The sequence below is a fragment of the Leucopleurus acutus genome, assembly GCF_964270905.1.
Source record: "Leucopleurus acutus genome assembly, chromosome: 3".
NCBI lineage: Eukaryota > Metazoa > Chordata > Mammalia > Artiodactyla > Delphinidae > Leucopleurus > Leucopleurus acutus.
Genome location: NC_139145.1, coordinates 170,777,503 through 170,802,736, shown reverse-complemented (window position 1 = coordinate 170,802,736; position 25,234 = coordinate 170,777,503).

The window sequence follows — 25,234 nt, the reverse complement described above, 5'->3', positions numbered from 1 at the left end:
ATTTCCAGTTAAATTTCTGTTTGACAGGGTACCAAGTGAAACCCATCTAACGCAGAAAATGACAGGAACACGTTTAATCTTTCCAACTTAACCTTTTCATCCTGACTTAACCTTTCCCTTCTTGACATAAATGAAGAAATTAGGGCTCTTGACTTATCGATTTAAGGAGATTGCAGAGGCGCTGCTTGGGAGAATGAACAGGACATTTAGCTCCCCTGGGCCGTGGAAAGAAGGTGCTCGGTGTTTGGGGTCTCAGACCCCTGAGAAGAGGCAACTCAGCCAAAAGCACAGCCCTGCTCGCGGCCCCATAGGACACGCGGGCAGCCTCCATGGAGGCTGCTAGGCGCCAGGCGCAGCTCCGAGCACCAGGGAAGGGACGGTTTATGTAACGCTCAGCAGATCCTAGGACATGGGCACTGGAGTTGTCAGCAGTGTGTGTGGGGGGAGAGAGGAGGGAAGTGTGCGTGAACCGCTCCCCTCCTGGCTGGCAGCAAGCCAGGCTGGACTCCGGCTCCGTGGCTGCTCCCGTGGCCCCCTGGAACACCCCTCCCCCTCCCCCAGCACAGCAGCACCCACGGGGCGGGCGAGGGATGCCGCCAGCCAAAGCTGGTGCTCCATCAGGGTTGAAGGCTCGGTGAGCCAATGGTCCAGACGAATGAGGGCATGTGCACAGTAATTCACTAGAGGCCATGCTGGTGTCCTAGGGCTGCCCTGACAGCACCACAGGCTGGGAGGGCTGAGACGGCAGACAGTAATCTTTTCATATTCTGGAGCCGGAAGCCTGAGATCAAGGTGTCAGCAGGCCCACGCTGTCCCTGAAGGTTCCAGGGTGGGAGCCCTCCTGCCTCTTCCAGCTTCTCATGGTGGCTGGCAATTCTCACGTTCCTTGCCTTGTGGAAGCATCGTTTCGTCTTCACATGACCGTCTTTCCCCTGTGTCTGTGTCCAAATTACCCTCCTCTTATAAGTACACCAGCTTTGGATGAGTTTAATTTATCTAATTACATCTGTCAAGACCCTATTTCCAATTATTGTCCTATTCTGATGTTCCTGGTGGACCTGGATTTTTGGAGGACACTGTTTCAACCCAGTACACCAACCAACTACTCGCTCACCCCCGTCCTGGTCAGCCTGGCTGCCACAACAGAGTACCACAGCTTACTCTGCGCCTTAAACAGCAGATGTTTATTTCTCACGGTCCTGGAGGCCAGATGTCCAAGATGAGGGTGCCAGCAGATTTGGCTCCCGGGAGGCCTCTGTTCCTGGTTTGTACACGGCCATCCTCTCACTGTGTCCTCATGTGGCCTTTCCTTGGTGTGTGCCCATGGAGGGAGATCTCTGTCTTCCTCTTCCTGGGAGGGCACTAATCCTGTAATAGGAAGAACATTTTGCATTCTCTTACAAGTTCATCACTAAAGGGATGTCGCCTACAAGCTTAAATTACACATCATGGCCCACCTCTGGGAACCCTGCCTCCCATGTAATGAGCATGAAGCTGAAATACCTTTGTTTAACTCACAGGAAACATCCTGACCAGGCCCACCGGTGAATGGCTGCAGGAAGGAAGAAATGAACACATCCCCTCCAGAAGCTGATGGGAACCAGGAAATGTTTGACTTTACTCCCTCCCTTTGTAGTATAAAAAGAGGCTGAATCCTAAGTCAGGAAAGACGGTTCTTTGGGGCACGAGCCCACCGTATTCTCGGTTTGCTGGCCTTCTGAATAAAGTTGCTATTCCTTGCTCCAACACGTCATCTGCACCCCAACTGCTCACGTGAGCCGCACGAGCTTAGAGTTGGTAACAATCCCATCATGAGGGCTCCACCCGAATCTAACCCTAGCCATGCCCCAAAGCCCCGCCTCCAAATGACATCACACTGGGGGTTAGGGTTCCACACGGGGATTGTGGGGTCCCAGACCTGCAGCCCAGAGTGCTCGCTTACTGTCCCTCGGAGGAGGTAAGCAGGGGTCTCCTAGTGGTCATGGCCCAGATGCCAGCTTCTGTAGACCTTGCCTCCTTGATGGTACAGAAGGGACTGTCCAGCGATGGGGCTGATGGAGAGGAGGACACGAAGGACTGGGGTGTCTCGAGGGGCTGAGGCAGGTCACCTGTTCCGCTCTCCGCATGTCATGTCTGTGATGCCAAGGCGGTGATGTGTGGTCAACCTCATCGGGCGCTGGAACACGGGTCTGAGTCTTTGGCATGTGAATCAGCTTGGGGACCGCTCCCCTGCTCCCGTGGGTTTCCAGCGTTCCCATCCTCTGAGAGAGAGATCATGGTGGGTGCAGGATCTAGCCTCTCGACTGGCCTTTGTGGAAATCGGGGTGTGAGTGCAGACGTTTGGGGCCAGTGTGAGTGGGACCCTTTCCATCCTCCCTCGGGGCACGTGCAGTCAGGACAGGAACTGCCTGTTCATCCTCACCACCCCGTCATCTCCTAGAGGTGGGGTCCTGGCCTGGGGTCTTACCTTTTGCATCTGTGAAATGGGGATAAAATAATATCCACCTCCCAGTGTTGTGAGGACGAAGAGTCCATTCCCATTCAGAGAGAGAATGCAATGCAGCTGTTTTTGTTGTTATTACTTTCCCCACTATTTTCACACACTCTCCATCTGCTAACGTCCTGTTCCTATAAATGGAATCATGCAATATGTCACCTTCTGTGTCTGGCTTAGTTCACTGAGCATAATGTATCAGTGCTTCGTTCCTTTTTATGGCCAAATAACACTGGCTTGTGTGGGTACCGCATTTCATTTACCCTGTCAACGGTGGATGGATTTGGTGTTTGTTGCTACTTTTTAGTCACTTTGAATAATGCTGCTATGGACGTTCATATGCAAGTTTTTATGTTGACATATTGTTCATTTCTCTCGGGTATATACCTAGGCGTGGCGTTTCTGGGTTATGTGGCAATTCGATGTACGACTTACGGAGGAACGGCCAAGCAGTTTTCCAAAGTGGCCTCCGCATTTCACAGGCCCACCAGCCATGTTTGAGCATTCTGATTTCTCCACATACTCACCAACGCTCGCGATTATCTGAATTTTTTAAAATTGAAGTATAGTTGATTTACAGTGTTGTGTTAGTTTCTGGTGTACAGCAAAGTGATTTAGTTACACATATATATGTACATATATATATATACTTTTTCATATTCTTTTCCATTATGGTTTATTACAGGATACTGAATACAGTTCCCTGTGCTATACAGTAGCACCTTGTTGTTTATCCATTGTATATATAATAGTTTGCATCTGCTAACCCCAAACTCCCAATCCATCCCTCCTCCACCCCCTTCCCCTGCAACCACGAGTCTGTTCTCTATGTCTGTGACTCTATTCTGTAGATGAGTTCATTTGTGTCATATTTTAGATTCCACATAGGTGCGATATCATGTTTTACTTGTCTTTCTCTTTCTGACTTACTTCACTTAGTATGATAATCTCTAGGTCCATCCATGTAGCTGCAAATGGCATTATTTCATTCTTTTTTATGGCTGAGTAATATTCCATTGTATATAGGTACCACATCTTCTTTATCCATTCATCTGTTGATGGACATTTAGGTTTTTTCCATACCTTGGCAACTGTAAATAATGTTGCTATGAACACTGGCGTGCGTGTATCTTTTCGAATTAGAGTTTTCTCCAGATATATGCCCAGGGGTGGGATTGCTGGATCACATGGCAACTGTATTTTTAGTTTTCTGAGGAACCTCCATACTGTTCTCCATAGTGGCTGTATCAATTTACATTCCCACCAACAGTGTAGGAGGGTTCCCTTTATTCCACACCCTCTCCAGCATTTGTTATTTGTAGACTTTTTAATGATGGCCATTCTGAATGGTGTGAGGTGGTACCTCATTGTGGTTTTGATCTGCATTTCTCTAATAATTAGCGATGTTGAACATCTTTTCATGTTTCCTGTGTCTTCTTTGGAGAAATGTCTGTTTAGGTCTTCTGCCTAGTTTTTGATTGGGTTGTTTGCTTTCTTTGTTGTTGCTGTTACTGAGTTGTATGAATATCTGAGTTCTTGATTCTAGCCATCCTAGTGGGTGTGAAGTGATATCTCACTGTGGTTTTGATTTGCATTCGTCTAATAGGCAAATCCATGACGAACTCATGTCAAATACCACAGAACACCCATGTGCTATGGTGTCTTAAGCATTCCATACATGAGTGTTTATCTGGTGGTGGGATTAAAGGTGATTTCATCTTTTAAAATCAACTTCATTTCTCAAGTTTTCTAAATTTAGCATGCATTTTTTTGCAATATTTATCATTTTTCTAAGGCTTATAAAAGACAATGACAGATATTCTTTTTCATAAGGGTAGTCCCTGGAGGAAAACATTTATTTAAATTTATTTATTAAATTTATTAATTAGCTCAAATTCTCATAAGAACTGATGTCTTACGAGGTCAAATATTGGTTTGAGAAGGTGGATGAGGGGAAGCACCAGAGAGAGGGCAACAAGTACCAACAGCTAGTGGAGGGGGCTCCCTTCAGAAGGATCCAGGAGCTCACCTGTGTCTGTGACTGTCCACTTTCTTAGGTGACTACTCAATCCACACAGTTATGTGTGATTCCCAACTTGGAGATCAATCTTATGTCCATGGCAACCTACGAAACCCCATGAGGACTCTTTCCCTTCGGAGTTGTCAAGACCTTCTCTTCACCCAAGACAAGTAGCTTCCCATCCTTACGTAGGGGGACCCCTGGCCCTCTGTGAGCTCCTCCCTCTTTTACTCAGCTCCCCTGCCTGGAAGGAGGCAGAGTTGCTGGCTTCACTGACAGGGTCCAGAGAATGGGACTGATTCACAACTCACTCCATCCTTTGTCCTCTCCGTCAGCTTCTTGTGTTTGAAAGCAGACCATGGAGGCTGGAGGCCCCTAGTACATTGCTTTGCAACCTCGAGGGCAGCCTCTGTTGGGTACCATATCCAGGTGTCTGACAGCTGTGCTGAGCCCCCTGGCAGTGCCATTGGCACCACAGGGAGAGTTGATGCTCTTGTGTGTTTCCCAGGTGGCTGGAGGTGCCCGCGGATGAGTGAGGAGACACTCCCCCTGGAGAACAGAGGTGGCAGGAAGGCGCCCAGGAAGCTGGCCGAGCTGTCTGCTTCCACTAATTGTGAGGTCCACCCGGCTGCATGAATCAGTCACACGACAACTATGCTGGGATGAAAGACAGGTTTCACTCAGCCATCACCATCACAACCAGAGCGCTTTTTATGCTCAACTTCCTGAGACGCTGTGACCTAGCAGAGCTCACTGCTGCTTCGGTGACAAGATGCTCATCTTCTGCAGGAAACAGGAAATGAAATGCATGCAGCAAAGGACAGCGGTTCAGCTGAGAGAATTGTTCCACGTAGTGTGCAGGGGTGTTTGTGAAAGAATACATCAAACTCTCCCTTAGGTAGTTTTTAAAACTAGGAGACAAACATCTATGCCACTTTCCAAAGTGATTCTTGCACAGGTAAGCTGGGATAATTTCTCTGAAACATGACACAGACTCATGGTTTAGTCAGGTTTGGGGAATGGAGCATGGAGTCTGTCCTGAGTCCCTGGTCCCCCATCTCCTCTGGTGAGGATGGAGCCTGGTGTGCCCGCTCACAGCAACCCTCACGCATGGGAGATGTGTCAGCTACACACATCGACTGGGCTCTGGACTTTCAAACCACGACAGAGTTCAAACAGCCTGAGGGAAGGAACCTGCAGTTGACTTTTATTCACTTCTTTTTTCCATGCTGCCATTCGGAAGCAGGTCGGCAACATTATGCTATTTTACAACAGATATTGCTGTCACTTGCAGGAAATTAACCTCAGCCTGGTGTTGGCGGCCCCAACACAGGGGATGTGCCCCAGATCCCTGCTCCAAACCCTGAAGGACGTCACAGTACCTGCTGTTTGAAGCCTTGCCCTGGGTGTGTGTTTGGCGAGGGGGTGGGAGTGTACCAACAGCGGGCCAAGGGGCTCCATTCAGAAGGATCCGGGAGCTCACCTGTGTTTGTGACTGTCCACTTTCTTAGGTGACTACTCAATCCACACAATTATGTCTGATTCTCAACGTGGGGACCAATCTTATGTCCACGGCAACCTAAGAATCCCCATGAAGGACTCTTTCCCTTGGGAGTTGTCAAGACCTTCTCTTCACCCAAGGCAATCAGCTTCCCATCCTTCTGTGGGGCGTCCTGACCCCCTGCAAGGTGTTCCTCTCTCCTCAGCTTGGCTCCCCTGCCTGGACACTGACAGACAGAGGTCAGGGGTCGGGGCTAACTAAGAACTCAAGAAGCCCGCCCTGTTCCTCTGTGTGGCTACTCACCTCTGAGAACAGAACGGTAGCCAAGGCTGATCCTTGGTGTCCAGGGAGGGACTGCAGATGTATGGGAGCCTGGGGGCCTAGAACCACCTGCTGCTCCTCGTGTCTGCGGGGGTCCCTGGACTCTTTTTGGAGGAAGAACTTTTACTCTGTGTGTTGGCAACTGGGGTTCTGTTGGCTGCGGTCTCCAAACTGAGACCTGAGAACTCAGCTTGTGCCTCTTTCAGTGTGTTGCAGATCCTTCAGGGTCCTAAGTGGAGCTAAGGGGTGATTCTGCCATGAAGGCTTATCTCCATCTGTCCCCACTGGAGTGACCCTGGCTGTGTAGACACTAGCCTCCTGGGTGTGGAGGGGGAAGTTCTCCTCATGTCTGAGCGGGGGACTGTTGCTGAGGATGCATCCCATTAGGCAGGTTCTAGTTCAGTCTGGCTGGTGTAGAGACCACGGTCTCTGTTTTGGGCTGAATTGTGCTCCCCAAAAGATAAGTTGAAGTCCTAACTCCCGGAATCCGTGGACGTGCTTTTATTTGGAAATAGGTCTTTGCAGATGTCATCAAATCAAGATGAGGTCATACTGGATTACAGTGGGTCTTAATCCAATGGCTGGTCTCCTTATAAGAAGAGAGAAATGTAGACAGAGGCACACAGAGAGGAGAATGCCATGTTAAGACAGAGACAGCAATTGGAGAGACCTGGAGTGATGCGTCAACCAGCTAAGGGTTGCCGGCGACCATCAGAGGCTATGGAGGGGCATGGAGAGGAGTCTCCTCTAGAGCTTCCAGAAGGACCCAGCCCTGCTGCACCTTGATTTTGGACCTGTAGCCTCTAGAGTAGTGAAAAAATAAATTCTTGTTGTTTTAAGCCATGCAGTTTGTGGTATTTTGTTACAGGAGCCCTAGGACTTTATAGCCCTCTTCCAGACTTTGCTAGCCAGGTCTGAGGCTGCCCCCAAAGGCCGGAGAGGCAAGGCTCTTTCTGGTTTGGGGCTCTTTCCCACCTCATGCCCATCCCTGCTCTTGGCCATATTGATGGTTGAAACATAGTCTCTCTCTCTCTTTTTCTTTTAATCTTCATTTCATTGATTACTATTTAAACATCTTCTTATATTTACTGGTCAATTGAATTTCTATATCTGAGTTGCCTATTTAGATTTGTTGTCTGTTTGTAAATTCTTTTTCTCATTGATCAGAAACCCTGTAAGGTTAAGGTGTACAATGTGTTGATGTGATACACTCACACATTGCAACTTATATACTGAGTTGATTTGTGTGTGTGGTATAAGACAGGAGTCCAGTTTCATTCTTTTGCATGTAGCTGGCCAGTCTTCCCAGCACCATTTATGGAAGAGACTATCCTGTCCCCATTCTAATTTCTTGGCTTCTTTGTCATGAATCAACTGACCATGTATGTGTAAATTAAATTTGAAAGGAGACAAATTAGAATTTTTTTCCTTTAAATATATATATATATATATATATATATATATATTAGAAAGGCTTTTCTACTCCAATACCTTAAACATCATTCTCCTATACAATTTTTTTTTCTTATTTTCATAGTTTTGTATTTTATATTTAGGACTTTAATCGATGTGAAACATTTTTTTTAAATTTGCTTATTTTATTGAAATATATTTGATATACAATGTTGTGTTAGTTTCAGCTGTGAATGTTGTAATCTAGGAATTTAACATTTTTCCCCCAATAGCTTGCTAATTTTGCACAAACCATTCATTACCTGTCCACAATTCCTTTCTTCCCTTCCTTCCCCCAATTTGAGGTAACACCTTTCACACAGACAGTGCACTAGAATATAAGCCTCAGGAAGGAAGGGATTGTGTCTATTTTCTTCACTGCTGTATTCCCAATGCAAAAAACACAATGGCTGTCAATTTTTATTGTTATTTATTCTTGAGTGAACAAATAGATGAGTTTCTGGGCTTTATCTGTTCTGCTGAGATACTCAGCTCCTCCTGAGTCCACCCATCACTATATAAATTTGAAATTTTTTAGGCAGAGCATATATGGTAGAGCAAAACTCCCCTCTCCATTCCTCTTTTTAAAGGTCTTAGCTATTTTAAAGGTCCTGACTATTTTTACACAATTACCCTTCCATTGTACTCTTTTTTTAAAAATAGATCTTTATTGGAGTATAATTGCCTCACAATACCATGTTAGTTTCTGTTACACAACCAAGCAAATCAGCCATATGCATACACATGTCCCCATACCCCCCTCCTTCTTGAGCCTCCCTCCCATCCTTCCTCTCCCACCCCTCTAGGTTACTGCAAAGCACTGAGCTGATCTCCCTGTGCTTCCCACCAGCCAACCATTTTACATTCAGTAGTGTATGTATGTCGATGCTACTCTCACTTCGCCCCAGCTTTGCCCTCCTACCCCATGTCATCAAGTCCATTCTCTATGTCTACCTCTTTATTCCTGTCCTGCAACTAGGTTCATCAGTACAATTTTTTTAGATTCCATATATATGCGTTAGCATATGGTATTTGTTTTTCTCTTTCTGACTTACTTCACTCTGTATGACAGACTCTAAGTCCATCCACCTCACTAAAAATAACTCAGTTTCGTTTCTGGTTATGGCTGAGTAATATTCCATTGTATATATGTGCCACATCTTCTTTATCCATTCATCTGTTGATGGACATTTAGGTTGGTTCCATGTCCTGGCTATTGTAAATAGTGCTGCAATGAACATTATGGTGCATGTCTTTTTGAATTATGGTTCTCTCAGGGTATATACCCAGTAATGGGATTGCTGGGTCATATGGTAGTTCTATTTTTAGTTTTTTAAGGAACCTCTGTACTATTCTCCATAGTGGCTGTATCAATTTACATTCCCATCAACAGTGTAGGAGGGTTCCCTTTTCACCACACCCTCTAGAGCATTTATTGTTTCTAGCTTTTTTGATAATGGCCATTCTGGCCAGTGTGAGGTGATTCCTCATTGTAGTTTTGATTTGCATTTCTCTAATAATTAGTGATGTTGAACATCTTTTCATGTGCCTCTTGGCCATCTGTATGTTTTCCTTAGTGAAATGTCTATTTAGGTCTTCTGCCCATTTTTTAAGTGGATTATTTGTTTTTTTTTTTTTTTTTTTGATTTTGAGCTCCATGAGCTGTTTATATATTTTGGAGATTAAGTCTGTTGTTTCATTGAAAATATTTTCTCCCATTCTGAGGGTTGTCTTTTCGTCGTGTTTATGGTTTCCTTTGCTGTGCAAAAGGTTTTACGTTTAATTAAGTCCCATTTGTTTATTTTTGTTTTTATTTCTTTTACTCTAGGAGGTGGGTCAAAAAAGATCTTGCTGTGGTTTATGTTAAAGAGTGTTTTTCCTCTAAAATTTTTATAGTGTCTGGTCTTACATTTAAGTCTTTAATCCATTTGGAGTTTATTTTTGTGTATGGTTTTAGGTACTGTTCTAATTTCATTCTTTTACATGTAGCTGTCCAGTTTTCCCAGCACCACTTATTGAAGAGGCTGTCTTTTCTCCACTGTATGTTCTTGCCTCCTTTGTTGTAAATTAGGTGCCCATATGTGCATGGATTTATCTCTGGGCATTCTATCCTGTACCATTGATCTATATTTCTAGTTTTGTGCCAGTACCATACTGTGTTGATTACTGTAGCTTTGTGGTATAGTTTGAAGTCGGGGAGCCTGATTCCTCCAACTCTGTTTTTCTTTCTCAAGATTGCTTTGGCTATTTGGGGTCTTTGTGTTCCCATATGAATTGTAAGATTTTTTGTTCTAATTCTGTGAAGAATGCCATTGGTAGTTTGATAGGGATTGCATTGAATCTGTAGATTGCTTTAGGTAGTATAGTCATTCTCACAACATTGATTCTTCCAATCCAAGAACATGGTATATTTCTCCATCTGTTTATGTCATCTTTGATTTCTTTCTTCAGTGTTTTATAGTTTTCTGAGTACAATATTTGCCTCTTTAGGCAGGTTTATTCCTAAGTATTTTATTCTTTTTGTTATAATGGTAAATGGGAGTGTTTCCTTAATTTCTCTTTCTGATTTTTTGTTGTTGGTGTATAGGAATGCCAGAGACTTCTGTGCATTAATTCTGTATCCTGCAACCTTACCAAATTCATTGATTACTTCTAGTAGTTTTCTGGTGGTATGTTTAGGATTTTCTATGTATAGTGTCATGTCATTGGCAAACAGTGACAGTTTTTCTTCTTCTTTTCCAATTTGTATTCTTTTAATTTATTTTTCTTCTCTGATTGCTGTGGCTAGGACTTCCAAAACGATGTTGAATAAGAGTGGCGAGAGTGGACATCCTTGTCTTGAGTGGAAATGCTTTCAGTTTTTCACCATGATGCTTGCTGTGGGTTTGTCATATATGGCCTTTCTTATGTTGAGGCAGGTTCCCTCTATGACCATTTTCTGGAGAGTTTTTAACATAAATGGGTGTTGAATTTTGTCAAAAGCTTTTTCTGCATCTATTGAGATGATCATATGCTTTTATTCTACAATTTGTTAATATGGTATATCACATTGATTGATTTGTGTATATTGAAGAATCCTCTCATCCCTGGGATAAATCCCACTTGATCATGGTGTATGATCCTTTTAATGTGCTGTTGGATTCTGTTTGCTAATATTTTGTTGAGGAGTTTTGCATCTATGTTCATCAGTGATATTGGTCTATAATTTTCTGTTTTTGTGTTATCTTTTTTCTGGTTTTGGTATCAGGGTGATGCTGGCTTCATAGAATGAATTTGGGAGTTTTTCTCCCTCTGTAATTTTTAGGAAGAATTTGAGAAGGATGGGTGTTAGTTCTTCTCTAAATGTTTGGTAGAATTCACCTGTGAAGCCATCTGGTCCTGGACTTTTGTTTGTTGGAAGATTTTTTTTTTTGGAAGATTTTTAATCACAGTTTCAATTTCATTACTTGTGATAGGTCTGTTTATATTTTCTAATTCTTCCTGGTTCAGTCTTGGAAAATTGCACCTTTCCAAGAAATTGTCCATTTCTTTGTGGTTGTCCATTTTATTGGCATATAATTATTTGTAGTAGTCTCTTATAATCCTTTGTATTTCTACAGTGTCAGTTGTGATTTCTCCTTTTTCATTTCTAATTTTATTGATTTGTGTCCTCTCCATTATTTTCTTGATGAACCTGGCTAAGGGTTTATCAATTTTGTTTATCTTCTAAAAGAACCAGCTTTTAGTTTCATTGATCTTTGCCATTGTTTTCTTCATTTCTATTTCTTTTATTTCTGCTCTAATCTTTATGATTTCTTTCCTTCTACTGACTTTGGGTTTTCTTTTTTCTTCTTTCTCTAGTTGTTTTAAGTGTAGGGTTAGATTGTTTATTTGAAATTTTTCTTGTTTCTTGAGTTGAGATTGAATTGCTATAAACTTCCCTCTTAGAACTGTTTTCACTGCATCCCATAGGTTTTGGGTCATTGGGTTTTCATTGTCATTTGTTTCTATGTTTTTTATGTTTTTTAAAATTTCTTCCTTGATTTCTTCAGTGATCTCATGGTTATTTAGTAGCACACTGTTTAAGCTCCATGTACTTGTGCTTTTTACAGTTTTTTTACAGTATCAAGCGTCAGAAAAGATACAGTTTCAATTTTCTTAAATTTTCTGAGGCTTGATTTGTGACCCAAGATTTGATCTATCCTGGAGAATGTTCCATGTGCACTTGAGAAGAAAGTGCACTCTGCCACTTTTAAGTAGAATGTTCTATAAATATCAATTAGATCTATCTGGTCTATTGTGCCATTTAAAGGTTGTGTTTCCTTATTTATTTTCTGTTTGGATGATCTGTCCATTGGTGTAGGTAGAGTGTTAAAGTCCCCTACTGTTATTTTGTTACTGTCAATTTCTCCTTTCATGGTTGTTAGCCTTTGCCTTATGTATTGAGGTGCTCCTATGGTGGGTGCATAAACATCTATAATTGTTATATCTTCTTCTTGGATTGATCCTTTGATCATTATGTAGTGTCCCTCCTTATCTCTTGTAACATTCTTTATTTTAAAGTCTATTTTATCTGATACAACTATTGTTACTCCAGCTTTCTTTTGATTTCCATTGGCATAGAATATCTTTTTCTATCCCTTCACTTTCAGTCTATATGTGTCCCTAGGTCTGAAGTGGATCTCTTGTAGACAGCACATATATGGGTCTTGTTTTTGTATCCATTCAGTCAATCTGTGTCTTTTGGTTGGGGCATTTAATCCATTTACATTCAAGGTTATTATCGATATGTATGTTCCTATTACCATTTTCTTAATTATTTTGTGTTTGTTTTTGTGGATCTTTTTCTTCTCTTCTGTTTCCCACTTAGAGAAGTTTCTTTAGCATTTATTGTAAAGCTGGTTTGGTGGTGCTGAATTCTCTTAGCTTTTGCTTGTCTGAAAAGCTTTCGACTTCTCCATCAAATCTGAATGAGATCCTTGCTGGGTAGAGTAATCTTGGTTGTAGGTTTTTCTGTTTCATCACTTTATGTATATCCTGCCACTCCCTTCTGGCCTGTAGAGTTTCCACTGAAAAATCAGCTGATAACCTTATGGGGATTCCTTTGTATGTTATTTTTTGTTTTTCCCTTGCTGATTTTACTATTTTTTCTTTGAATTTAATTTTTGTTAGTTTGATTATGTGTCTTGATGTGTTTCTCCTAGGGTTTATCCTGTATGGGACTCCCTGAGCTTCCTGGACTTGGGTGACTATTTCCAATGCCATGGTAGGGAAGTTTTCCACTTTAATCTCTTCAAATATTTTCTCAGACACTTTCTTTTTCTCTTCTTCTTCTGGGACCCCTATAATTTGAATGTTGGTGCATTTAGTGTTGTCCCAGAGATCTCTGAGATTGTCTTCAGCTCTTTCCATATTTTTTTCTTTATTCTGTTCCTCGGCAGTTATTTCCACCATTCTGTCTTCCAGGTCACTTATTCGTTCTTCTGCCGCAGTTATTCTGTTATTGATTCCTTCTAGTGTATTTTTCATTTCAGTTATTGTGTTGTTCATCTCTGTTTGTTCTTTAGTTCTTCTAGATCTTTGTTAAACATTTCTTGTATTTTCTCAATCTGTGCTTCCATTCTATCTCTGAGATTCTGGATCATCTTTACTATCATTACTCTGAATTCTTTTTCAGGTAGATTGCCTATTTCATCTTCATTTATTTGGCTTTGTAGGTTTTTACCTTGCTCCTTCATCTGTGGCATATTCTTTTGCCATCTAATATTTTCTTTTATGAGTCAGATTATGTTTCTGTTTTACTGGTTGTTTGGCCTGAGGCTTCCAACAGTGGAGTTTGTAGGCTATTGGGTAGAGCTTGGTCTTGGTGCTGAGATGAGGACCTCTGTGAGACCTCACTCTGATGAATATTCCCTGGGGTCTGAGGTTCTCTGTTAGTCCAGTGGTTCTCTGTTAGCTCCAGTGGAGCTCCCACAGCAGGAGCTTCCTCCTGACCCTGGGCTCATGAATCAAGATCTTGCAAGCCGCATGGGGTGGCAAAAAAAAAAAAAAAAAAAGAGAACAATAGCATAGTAAAAAATAAAATTAGACTAGGAAACTAACAGGTATGTTAGAAAGAATATAAAAATAAAAATGTAGATGAATCAATAACTGGAAGGTACATCAGTACCACAAGAGTAAAAAAGAGGAGTAGGGGCTTCCCTGGTGGTGCAGTGGTTAAGAATCTGCCTGCCAATGCAGGGGACATGGGCTCGAGCCCTGGGCTGGGAAGATCCCATGTGCCATGGAGCAACTAAGCCCATGTGCCACAACTACTGAGCCTGTGCTCTAGAGCCCACGAGCCACAACTACTGAAGCCCGTGTGCCTAGAGCCCATGCTCTGCAACAAAAGCCACCACAATAAGAAGCCCATGCACTGCAACGAAGAGTAGCTCCCGCTTGCTGCAACTAGAGAAAGCCCAAGTACAGCAACGAAAACCCAATGCAGCCAAAAATAAATAAATAAATTAATAAATTAAAAAAAATGAAAAGAGGAGGACGGAAAAGAAAAAAAAATGGGCCGGGGGAGACCTTGGCTGTGGAGGGAGTGGCCTAAGCAAAGGTGTGGGTTAGGTGGTGGACGGGGCCAATGCTCAGGACCCACAGGGTGGAAAAGGCCTGGGGGCTGTGGGGGGAGGGTCTTAGGCTTAACGAACAGAAGGGGCCCTTGTGTGCCCCCCACTGCTGGTCTCAGAGGGCAGGGGACCTCACCTGGGAGACCAGCAGGCTTCCTGTGCCTGAGTGGATGGTGCAATCGCTCTCTGCTCCTCTCCCTCTCCTCCTGGACGGCCCCTCCCATCTGCCTCTCCTGATCTCCCCAGACTCCCTCCTCCGCCCCCAGGACCCACGCTACCTGGAAGGGGCTTTGGAGGTGGTGGGGTACCAACCTGGGAGCTCAGCAGGCTCCCCGGCCTGAGTGGGCCAGGCGATTCCCTCCACTCCTCCCCTGCTCTTCCCGGGGAGTCCCTCCCACCTGCCTCTCCTGATCTCCCTGGCCTCGGGGGCACTGATCCTGTCTGGCCTCCACTTTTCATCTCCCCTCAGTCCCCCTACATCCTACCGGTTCACTCTGAGGTTCCTCCCATCTCCTTGGGCATCAGAGTCCCCCAACAGCAGCTGGCAGGCGCCCTAGTTGTGAGGAGATCTAACTCTGCAGCTTCCCACACGGCCGTCTTGACTCCACCTCCCATTATACTCTTAAACTCAGCTTGTTCAGTTGCTTTAAAACCTTTGCACTGTTGGGTCTTTTCATTTGTGAACAGTCCATCCCATAATATATTCTGGTCTTTCAAAAATGTCTGTCCATAAGGTCTTATGGTGCTCTCTGTAGAAGTCGTACCCAGTTCTTGTTAAGTTTATTTGTAGATTCATTGTTTTAATTTTTATTAGTCAAGAGACTGTTCCTTTCTATTACACACCTAATTGGTTTTTTAAAGTGTGTAGAAAACTTGATATTTAAAAACATGTTGATCTTGACTAGGACTCTCTTTATAGCTATTGTTTCAGATACGATGATCTATTTAAATGCTATTTTCTAAGGGAAATTGTGCAGATTTTACGAGGCAGTGGAACCCCAAACAGTCAGGCTTGCACACGTGGAGAAGGAGTTGCATTGTGCAAAGATGTAGGGCGAATGCAGGAAGCAGAGGGACTCCTTTTTGGAGGGAGGGGCTGGATAAGATGGGAGTTCACACTGGGAGACTGTGGCATAAATGTGTCCTCTGACGCCTGGTTCTCAGACGGGTCGGGATGGGGGGAGTGGAGGGAGCCGGGCACCCTGGGAGCAGGGAGATCAAGGTCCCCTCCAAAAGAGGAAGCTGGAAGCTGGGTGAAGTCCCATCAGGTGATCGACTCCAGCTGTTCTAAAACACCCCAGTTGGTGGCTATGTCTGTCCAGGGCTCCAGAAGAGCTAAAAAGCAGAAGACTGACCAGTGCTTTGGTCCCCGTTTTAGAGATGGGGAGAGCCAGGCTGAGAGAGGGCACATCGCCTGTCCAGGACAGCTGGGGATGAACTCCACAGCGCCTGAGTGCAAAGTGCCTGCCACTGTCCCCACTCTGAGCCCCCGGCACACACAGACCCTGCAGCTGGTCACCATCGGAGTCCAGCTTTAAGGCTGCACTTCTCAGCTTTTGTTCAGTATGAAGAATCCCTGGAGCACTTTCGAAAAATGCAGAGTTGCTTTTTTGATTCTAGAGACACTAATTCTGTGGGTCTGGGGGTAAAGCCCAGAGCTCTTCATTTCTAAAACACACCCCAGGTGATTCTGAGGACGGCGCTTTAAGAAATCCTGGGTTAAGTTTCATTCTCTTTGACACTTTAAAGGTGGATTCTTGATCTGGCAGGTTAAATTGAAAGATAAGACAGATATGACACATTAACCGAAAGATGCCTTCTGTTTCAGAGAACTGCTATCTGGTTCATCTGAGCTGTGCTAATAGTGATGCTACAAATGACAGGAATGAAATAAAGCACCTAGCGTGTGCAAGAGGGGATTTACAAAGACTGTAATAGACGTATAATTTGCCTACTTCGTCGTTGCCAAAAAGTGAGTTGACTTATAATAGGGCAATTTAAAAAAGACCATGGAAAGAGGCAATGAATAAGGGACGCCAGGCGCCCACAGTGAGTGGGCTTAAAATCAGTTCTCTATCTCTTTGCACCACTCCACCCACCCGCCCACTAACTCTAGGCCACAGCAGAGTATGGGCTCCCATGGAGGGCAGAGCCAGGGTGCGTGTGTGTGGATGTATGATGTGGTTTGGGTGTGTGGTATGTGTGTTTGTGGGGGGTATGTATGGTGTGTGTCTGTGTGTGTGAGGTATGCCAGGGCCCACGGATTATGCAAACAAGTGTCATCCGGGCTTGTCTAGAAACACTCAGTGTAGCCGTTCTCATCTTGGCTACATGCCAGTTGCTTCTGGTCTTAAAAAATATCAAAGAGAATTACATAAACATTCCATGCACGGCATAAATTATGGATGATTATTCAAATTTCTGCTTCTGAATGGAAAATAGTGCTTCTAAAACACTGCAAAGAAGAGGCTGAGTGTGGAGACAGATGTATTGGAACAATCTAGAAAACAAGGAAGAATGGTTTGGAAAGCTGCCTATAGCCATGGGATGATGAAATGGTGGGGTCAGAGGTCCCCCGGCATCAAACAGTCCTGCCTCGCCCCCCAACCCTCCCTGTGCGCGTCTGTGTGCTCCCCCGGGGTGGAGACGGACACCTGCCTGGGAATGCCTCCCTGCCTTCTGACCCGAGCCCCTCCTGCTGCAATGAGAGCCCCCAGCCCACCAGCACACGTCACTTACTTAACCGAAGATGCAGGGCTTTCTTCTCAAAAGTGCAGCTCTTGAGTGCGTGCGTTGGTGGTCATGAGGGTTCCGGGAACCAGACACTCTGGGTAGAGATTTTGACAGCTGCAGAGATGAATGGGCAGCCCCACCCATCCTGCACCGTCTAGAGCATCACACAGGAGAAAATCCATTTGGAGACGTCTCCGAGGACCAGAGGTCTGCTGTTGACACCTTAGAATTTATTTTCTCACAGTATTTGGGATTGGGCTAAATTGAAACATGGAACTTTCAAGTAACCATTATTTGCTACAATAGAACTGCACGTGTCCTCCTCAACTAAATTCTCAAATGACAAAATTTAAATATAATTAACTGTTACCATTTTCTTAATTGTTTTGGGCTTGTTTTTGTGTGTCCTTTTCTTCTGTGTTTCCTACCTAAAGAGTTCCTTCAACATTTGTTGTAAAGCTGGTTTTGTGGTGCTGAATTCTCTTAGCTTTTGCTTGTCTGAAAAGCTTTTGATTTCTCTTTCGAATCTGAATGAGATCCTTGCTGGGTAGAGTCATCTTGGTTGTAGGTTTTTCTCCTTCATCACTTTAAGTATATCCTGCCATTCCCTTCTGGCTTGCAGAGTTTCTGCTGAAAAATCAGCTGATAACCTTATGGAGATTCCTTTGTATGTTATTTTTTGCTTTCCCCTTGCTGCTTTTACTATTTTTTCTTTGGATTTAATTTTTGTTAGTTTGATTAGTGTGTGTCTTGGTGTGTTTCTCCTAGGGTTTATCCTGTATGGGACTCCCTGCACTTCCTGGACTTGGTGACTATTTCCTTTTCCATGTTAGAGAAGTTTTCCACTCTATTCTCTTCAAATATTTTCTCAGACCCTTTCTTTTTCTCTTCTTCTTCTGGGACCCCTATAATTCGAATGTTGGTGCATTTAGTGTTGTCCCAGAAGTCTCTTAGGCTGTCTTCAATTCTTTTCACTCTTTTTTCTTTATTCTGCTCAACACCAAAAAAATCTAGAAACAATAAATGCTGGAGAGGGTGTGGAGAAAGGGAACCCTCTTGCACTGTTGGTGGGAATGTAAATTGATACAGCCATTATGGAGAACAGTATGGAGGTTCCTTAAAAAACTAAAAATAGAACTACCATATGACCCAGCAATCCCACTACTGGGCATAAGCCCTGAGAAAACTATAATTCAAAAAGACACATGTACCTCAATGTTTATTGCAGCTCTATTTACAATAGCCAGGACATGGAAACAACCTAAATGTCCAATGATAGATGAATGGATAAAGAAGATGTGGTACATATATACATTGGAATATTACTCAGCCATAAAAAGGAACGAAATTGGGTCATTTGTAGTGATGTGGATGGACCTAGAGTCTGTCATACAGACTGAAGTAAGCCAGAAAGAGAAAAACAAATATTGTTATTAACGCATATATGTGGCATCTAGAAAAGGCATGCTGGGTGCAAAGGGGCAGGAGCCGCCCACCTCTACTACTGCATTGCTGAATGTAAGGCAAGCATTGCTGTATGTAAGGCAAGCATGACCAATTTTCCACTTTTTAAGGACAGACTGAAATCTGGAATTTTGTGAGACATTTTCTAATTTTTATGTGTTAGAAATTATAGGCATATTTTTTTATTGTGTTTTGCTTTACTGCAGTTCACAGACACTGTGTTTTTTACAAATTGAAGCTTTGTGGCAACCCTGCGTTGAGCAGGTCTATTGATGCCATTTTCCCAATAGCATTATTTTTAATTAAGGTACGTGCATTTTCTTTTTTAGACATGATGCTATCACACACTCAATAGACTACAGAAGAGTGTGAACATAACTTTTATAAGCACTGGGAAACCAAAACATTCCTGTGACTCACTTTATTGCCATATTCGCTGTTGCAGTGGTCTGGAACTGAACCTACCATATCTCTGAGGTCTGCCTGTGGTTAGAACATTTGTAGACCCTTGGCAAGCCAAGCAGAGCAGAATAGCAGCTCAGAGTTCGACCCAGGCTTATAATTTACCATGTTTGTTCTCGGGTTATCATGGAAAACCTTATCAATTTGAGCCATCAATTCAATGGGTTGCAGGTGAGAAAATGAGATGATTAGGATAATCTATCACCACTCCTGGCAAACTGAGTTCAGTCCACGGTGGACCAATGGCAGGTCTGTGCATCATCTCATAGGGGGAGGACACTTCATCGTCACAATATGATGTGCAATCATTTACCATTGGAAGACCTCACAAGGAAGCCCATGAGTCAGGCTTCCCTGGCCTCTCCCAGGGACACCCTGCTGGTGGTGGAACAGGTATTGTATAAAGAAAGGTGATTCCCTAAAAATAAGACATCCGTCACTAAATACAAGAGCTTTCATGCTCTCAGGGTGGGTTTGATAAACATACACCAGTTATTTTCAGTGGGGATGATTCCTCCCACCCAGGGGCATTTGGCAATGTCTGGAGGTATTTTTGGTTGTTACAACTGGGGGGCTGCTCTTGGCATCTCAGAGGTGGAGGCCAGGGATGCTGCTAAACACCCTGCAATGGACAGGGCAGACCTCTACCACAGAATGATCTGAACCCAAATTCCAGCGGTGCCCAGGTTGAGAAGCCCCAATCTAGAGCTATGGCCTGGATTGCCATGGTAATAAAGCCAGATGCAGAAGTGACACATAGCTCTGTGTTCTATTCAGCGAGTGCAGTGACATTGAGCATGGTCGGTGGGCTCTAGAGAGTCAGTTTAATTCACTAATTCTTAACCTCTTTTGAGGAACAATGTTGCCTTTGATGTGTTCACAGCCTATCAGGAAAGCTGGGACAGCTGCTACATCCTGGTACCCAGGGGCTTGCACCCCTACCCTGGGGGGAGGCGGACCCACAGAGGAGGGAGCACCACATGACTGGGGTCGGGGATCTGGCCTCTTGAGCAGTTTTGGAATTTTACTTCATTCATTTAATTTAATGAAAATGTCCACTGTTTCAAAGGATTTGCTTAAACTTTATATGTGAAAAACAATGACTTGCAGGGAGCAATGGTTGAAAGTGAAAGCACCAGTGACAGGATGAGTAGCAAGTTGCTTTGTACATGTGTCGGTGGAATGTTGGGGGAGAAGCTTCAGTTCTCTCTGGCCCCAGGTGCCACTGGGGGCGTGGCCACCACAGAGTTCTGCGGGCAGGACTTTGATCAGTGCTGTGCGAAATAGAACAGACCATGGAGAGGAGAAAAAATCTCTCCGTCTGTCTCATTTTTCCATCCCTATTGAGTTTATAGTATAAGAAATAACTCTTTTTCTTGGACTTATACACTGTCAATGAGACAAGAAAGTCATTTGAGGGAAATGTACTGGAAAAGAGAATTTCATTCACTTCCCCAGGAGAATCACTGCGTGTGTGTGTGTGTGTGTGTGTGTGTGTGTGTGTGTGTGTGTGAGAGAGAGAGAGAGAGCAAGTGTCTGTACAGATTAAAGACAAGAAGTGAAAGAAATAAAAATCTTTATGTTGGAGCTTCAAACAAGCCAAGTATGACCTGTTTAATCCCAGGCTACTTGTAAAACAGTGTTTGGGGGAATTCCCTGGTGTCCAGTGGTTAGGACTCCGGGCTTTCACTGCTGAGGGCCCGGGTTCATTCCCTGATTGGAGAACTAATATCCCACAAGCCACATGGCTCAGCCAAGAAATAAAAAAAAGAAAAAAAATAGCTTCATCTTATTAAAAAAACAAACAAAAAATAAAACAAAGAAACAAACCAGTGTTTGGGATCCACAATACTGGTTCCCTGCAACTGGGGAGTAAACATCAATCAATACAGCTGATCAAGTTATCAGCCATTTGCTACTGACATCAGCTTAGATCCTACTTTTGATTGTAAATGTGATGTGCATGTTCATAATAGCACAGTTGGAAAATATAGAACACTATAAAGATTACCAAAACCTCCTAGAAGTCCAACATGCGTTGATAACCATTGATAACTGTTAATAACTGTTGGTGTATTTTAGGGCATGGCTCAGTAAACTATGGTCCGTTGGTCACATCTAGCCTGCTGCTTGTTTTTATAAATAAAGTTTTATTGGGATGCAGCTACAGATATTTGCTTACATATTTTCCAGGGCTCTTTTCAAGCTGTGGTGGCAGAGCTGAGTGGTTGTGACAGCTACTGCACACCCAGCAAAGCTTAAGTTATTTACTATGCGGCCCTCTGTAGAAAAAAAGTTTGGCCACCCCTGCTTAGGGCAGTCTTTATCTTGGGGGGCGGGGTGTGAGTGCACATGTGACAGACACATTGAATTGGAGACGAGGAACCAGGAACCAGAAACTAGTTTCAAGATTTCTGGGGACATCTGAGCTGAGTTTTGGCCATGCTGGGTGTGAGGTAGGTGCCCCGGAGAGAGCTGGGGAGATATTCTTGGGGAGTGGAGCCAGGAGAGTGGTCCGGGAGGGCATGGAGTGTCCTGGTAATGGTGGAAGCTGGGGGCGTGAATGAGGATGGACCTTCAGAGTGAAAGGAAAGACCAGTGACGGGCTATGGGGTTTCGATGTGGTGAGCTGTTCTTGTGCAGGAAGTGGGTCCGAGAGGAAGGGGACAGGGAACCCTACCTCCCGGGAAGGGAGTGTCACCAGCAGCGACAAATGCTGCAGACAAGGCAACTGAGCTGAGTGTGCAGGGGCCACGGGACTGGAAATCAGTGGGCGGTTAGCGAGATGTGTGTTCACACATGCTACACAGAAATGCCTGCCAGATGGCGGTGAGGAGAAGGGTGCACAGACGAGGAGGTGGTAGGAGCAGCCAGAATGTTCTGGAAGACAGTACGTGTTTCGTGGAATAAAAAAGTGTGCTGAACAATTGTGTGCCCAAAGCATAGAAATCCACCCGTAAAATATTTTTTCCATGGGGCTAAATTCATTTCTGTAATGATACTAGCCCCTGATTTGGTGGCATTACCTACTGGAAGGTTCCTTTTCCATTACTTTAATATCGATCTGAGTGTAGTCTTAGTGATTTACAGATCTATTTTGAATCAAGATGCTGCTTCATATATTAAGGAATTTTAATATGGTATTATTCATTGATTTACATATAGGTTCTGTTGCCTCAATGTGCATATAGATAAAATCTATATTTTTAATTGCCATAAAGAATCACAAACCCTAGGGAGAGAAATTTTCATACAAATCATTTTACAACGTTGGTAATTGCAACCCAATTTTGTGTGAATCTGTATTTTAGCATGGAGTTTGACTTAAAGAGATGCATATCTTAAGAAGTTTAGGTAGTAAATGCTTAATTTTAAAAAGGCATTGAAATGAACTTAGTTTAGAATTTAACGAAAAATTTCCCTCCATTTAAAATAAATAAATGGCGGTCCAGTGGTTAAGACTCTGCACTGCCACTGTAGGGGGCGTGGGTTCGATCCCTGGTTGGGGAATTAAGTGGCCCAGAAAACCCCCCAAAAAACAAAAAACAAGAAGTAGAACTGGATGCCAGTGTTTTGAATGTTTTAAATTTAGGGTCACCTAATGAGATAATTGTGTGATTTTTTTTTTTTTTTTTTTTTTTTTGCGGTACGCGGGCCTCTCACTGCTGTGGCCTCTCCTGCTGCAGAGCACAGGCTCCGGATGTGCAGGCCCAGTGGCCATGGCTCACGGGCCCAGCCGCTCCGCGGCATGTGGGATTCTCCCGGACCGGGGCATGAACCCGCGTCCCCTGCCTTGGCAGGCGGACTCTCAACCACTGCGCCACCAGGGAAGCCCCAGTTGTGTGATTTTTAACTGTTCCGTCATTTTTCTTAGATCAAGTGTTAAAGGAATAGTAGTTTTTAATTTTTAAAAACTCCTCAAAGCCAGCAGGCCAAGTAGAGGGGTCTCAGGGGTGACTGAGAGAGGAGGGATGTATGTGAGGGGTCAAATGTCTCTACCTGTGGAAAGAGCTTAGTGGGGGATGGGGGATGGAGGATGGAGGATGCCTTAGAGAAGCTCCTTGAGGAGGTGAATACCTGGAATTTCACCACCAAGAGCCCACTTTACATTCATCGTGCCGTCAACAGGCCTTGAGTTTTCTAATGATGCCACCACAGGATGGGGTGTGCTGGGACTGGACTGGGAGAATTACCTGAGCCCTCACTCCCTGAGGTCATCAAGAGGGGAGGGCTGCAGAGAGGTGGCCAGGAGGCAAGGACGCACTGTCTCACCTGCCCTGGTTTCACAGGGAGCTAGGAGGAGCTGGGGAGGCACCAGGGCGACTCCTCCAGGCCCGGCCCCCTCCTGGCTCCGTGGAAGAGCCTGTGAGGACTCTGGGCCACCTGCCAGGTGGGTGTCGCTCTCAGGACCCCAGGAGCAGGGAGGCTCTGCAGGGGCTTCCAAGGGGTCTCCAGCCCAACCCAGAGACCAGACTCCACAGGGGTTTCACGGCAGAGTCCCTAACCCCGTCCGGGGTGAGGACCCTGAGCCAGTCAGGAGAGGTCCAGCCAGCAGGTCCCTCCCAGGGAAGCTACCCCTGGCCTGGGAATATCTCCCGGTGGCTAATCCCAGAGATGGCGTGCAGTGGCAATGCCAGCTCATCCCTCCCGGGAGCGGGAGACATGGCCCAGGGGCTGCGTAACTGCTGGGTTTTGGCTGAAGTCCGATATTTAGGTGTGACTCTCCAGCCTGGGAATTCTGGGTGTCGGGATGCGCAGCACAGCCGAGTCAGCGCCGTGCCTCTGTGGAGAGATCTGCAATCTTGACTAAATTTATCCAGAGTTTCCTGCTGTGCCAGATCCATTTCGACTTTGAACTTTAAGAAAACAGCTTCTCGGGTTATGTAACTGGCATCGCACTGGATGTGGGATGGAAGGAGGTGAGAGGAAACCTTGGACACGGAGCAGAGAAGCTGTCCTCCTGCTGCAGGGCCGCTGGTGATGGGCTGCAGACCCCGTGGGGCTGGGATCGTGATGCCCCGCCCCCGCCCCGGTCAGGAGCCTCTGGGAGGCAGGGCCCCCATGTGGGTGGAGCTCTTCCACTTCCCACAATGCTCACTCCAACAAAACTCACCCCTCCACGGCGCAGGGCTCTGCAAAGGGGCTGGCAGATGGATTTGAAAGGAGCCGAAGTTAAGGCTGTAAGAATGTGATGCATCGGTTTTCTCATCACACTCACCTGGGGAGCTGGTGATACCACTGCTGCGGGGCCTCAACATCAGAGACTAGGTTGGAATCAGGTTGAGGTTGAGCCTGGGTGTCAATGTTTCAAAGCATTTCTGCTGTGCAGCTCGGGCTGAGCCCCACTGATCCGAGGCGTTACTTTCCCAGATAACATTTGTGGGTCCACAGACACCTCAGAGCCTCAGCTTAGGAATCTGCAAACTGAGGATCTCGGATCCTGTGATCTCCCGAATTGGCTAGTCCCAGTGTTTTATGATCCTGATGTTCAAGTGCTATGGGAATCCTAACAGTGCTGGAGGCCACAAAACTTCCCCAAATGGCATTTTAATTTTGGCTGTATTAAGAGGCCTACAGGGGAATGTCTAAAGTCCTGGTGAGCTCATTTATGTGTTGTTTCTTATTTCCCTGATCATCGAGCATGCGGCCCCGTGCATTTTCGCATACCGACAACATGCATGTCCCTATCTGCTGGCCAGAGCAAGATATGAGCTTTGCCAGCCCCCAGAAAGAAAACCAGACATCTCAAGTTAAGGAATTTAGCACTTTTCTCTATATGGGAGGATGCAAGAGTCTGGGCTCACTGAAATCGTTCCTTTGAGATGCACCTCAGCTGTCTGGGGCCAGTAACCTGTGCTTTCTCATCCTGAGTTTCCTCAAGCTGCACCCCATTGGGGGTGGCTGCAGTCTGATGACTCCTAGATGGTGGGCATTCCTGTTTCCATCCTGAGTTCCCTCAGGGCTCACTGTTGTGGGTGGCTTCAATCGCTGATGGCTGAGACATCCTTTGTTTACTGATGTGGCAGGCAGCATTCTTAGTCCATATTTGTATCCCCCCAAAACTCATATGTCAAAGCCGAAATCCCCAGTGTGATGGTATGAGGAGGAGGGGCCTCTGGGAGGTGATTAATTAGGTGATAAGGGTGGAGCCCTCCTGAATGGGGTTAGTGCCCCCATAAGGAGATGAAGGGACC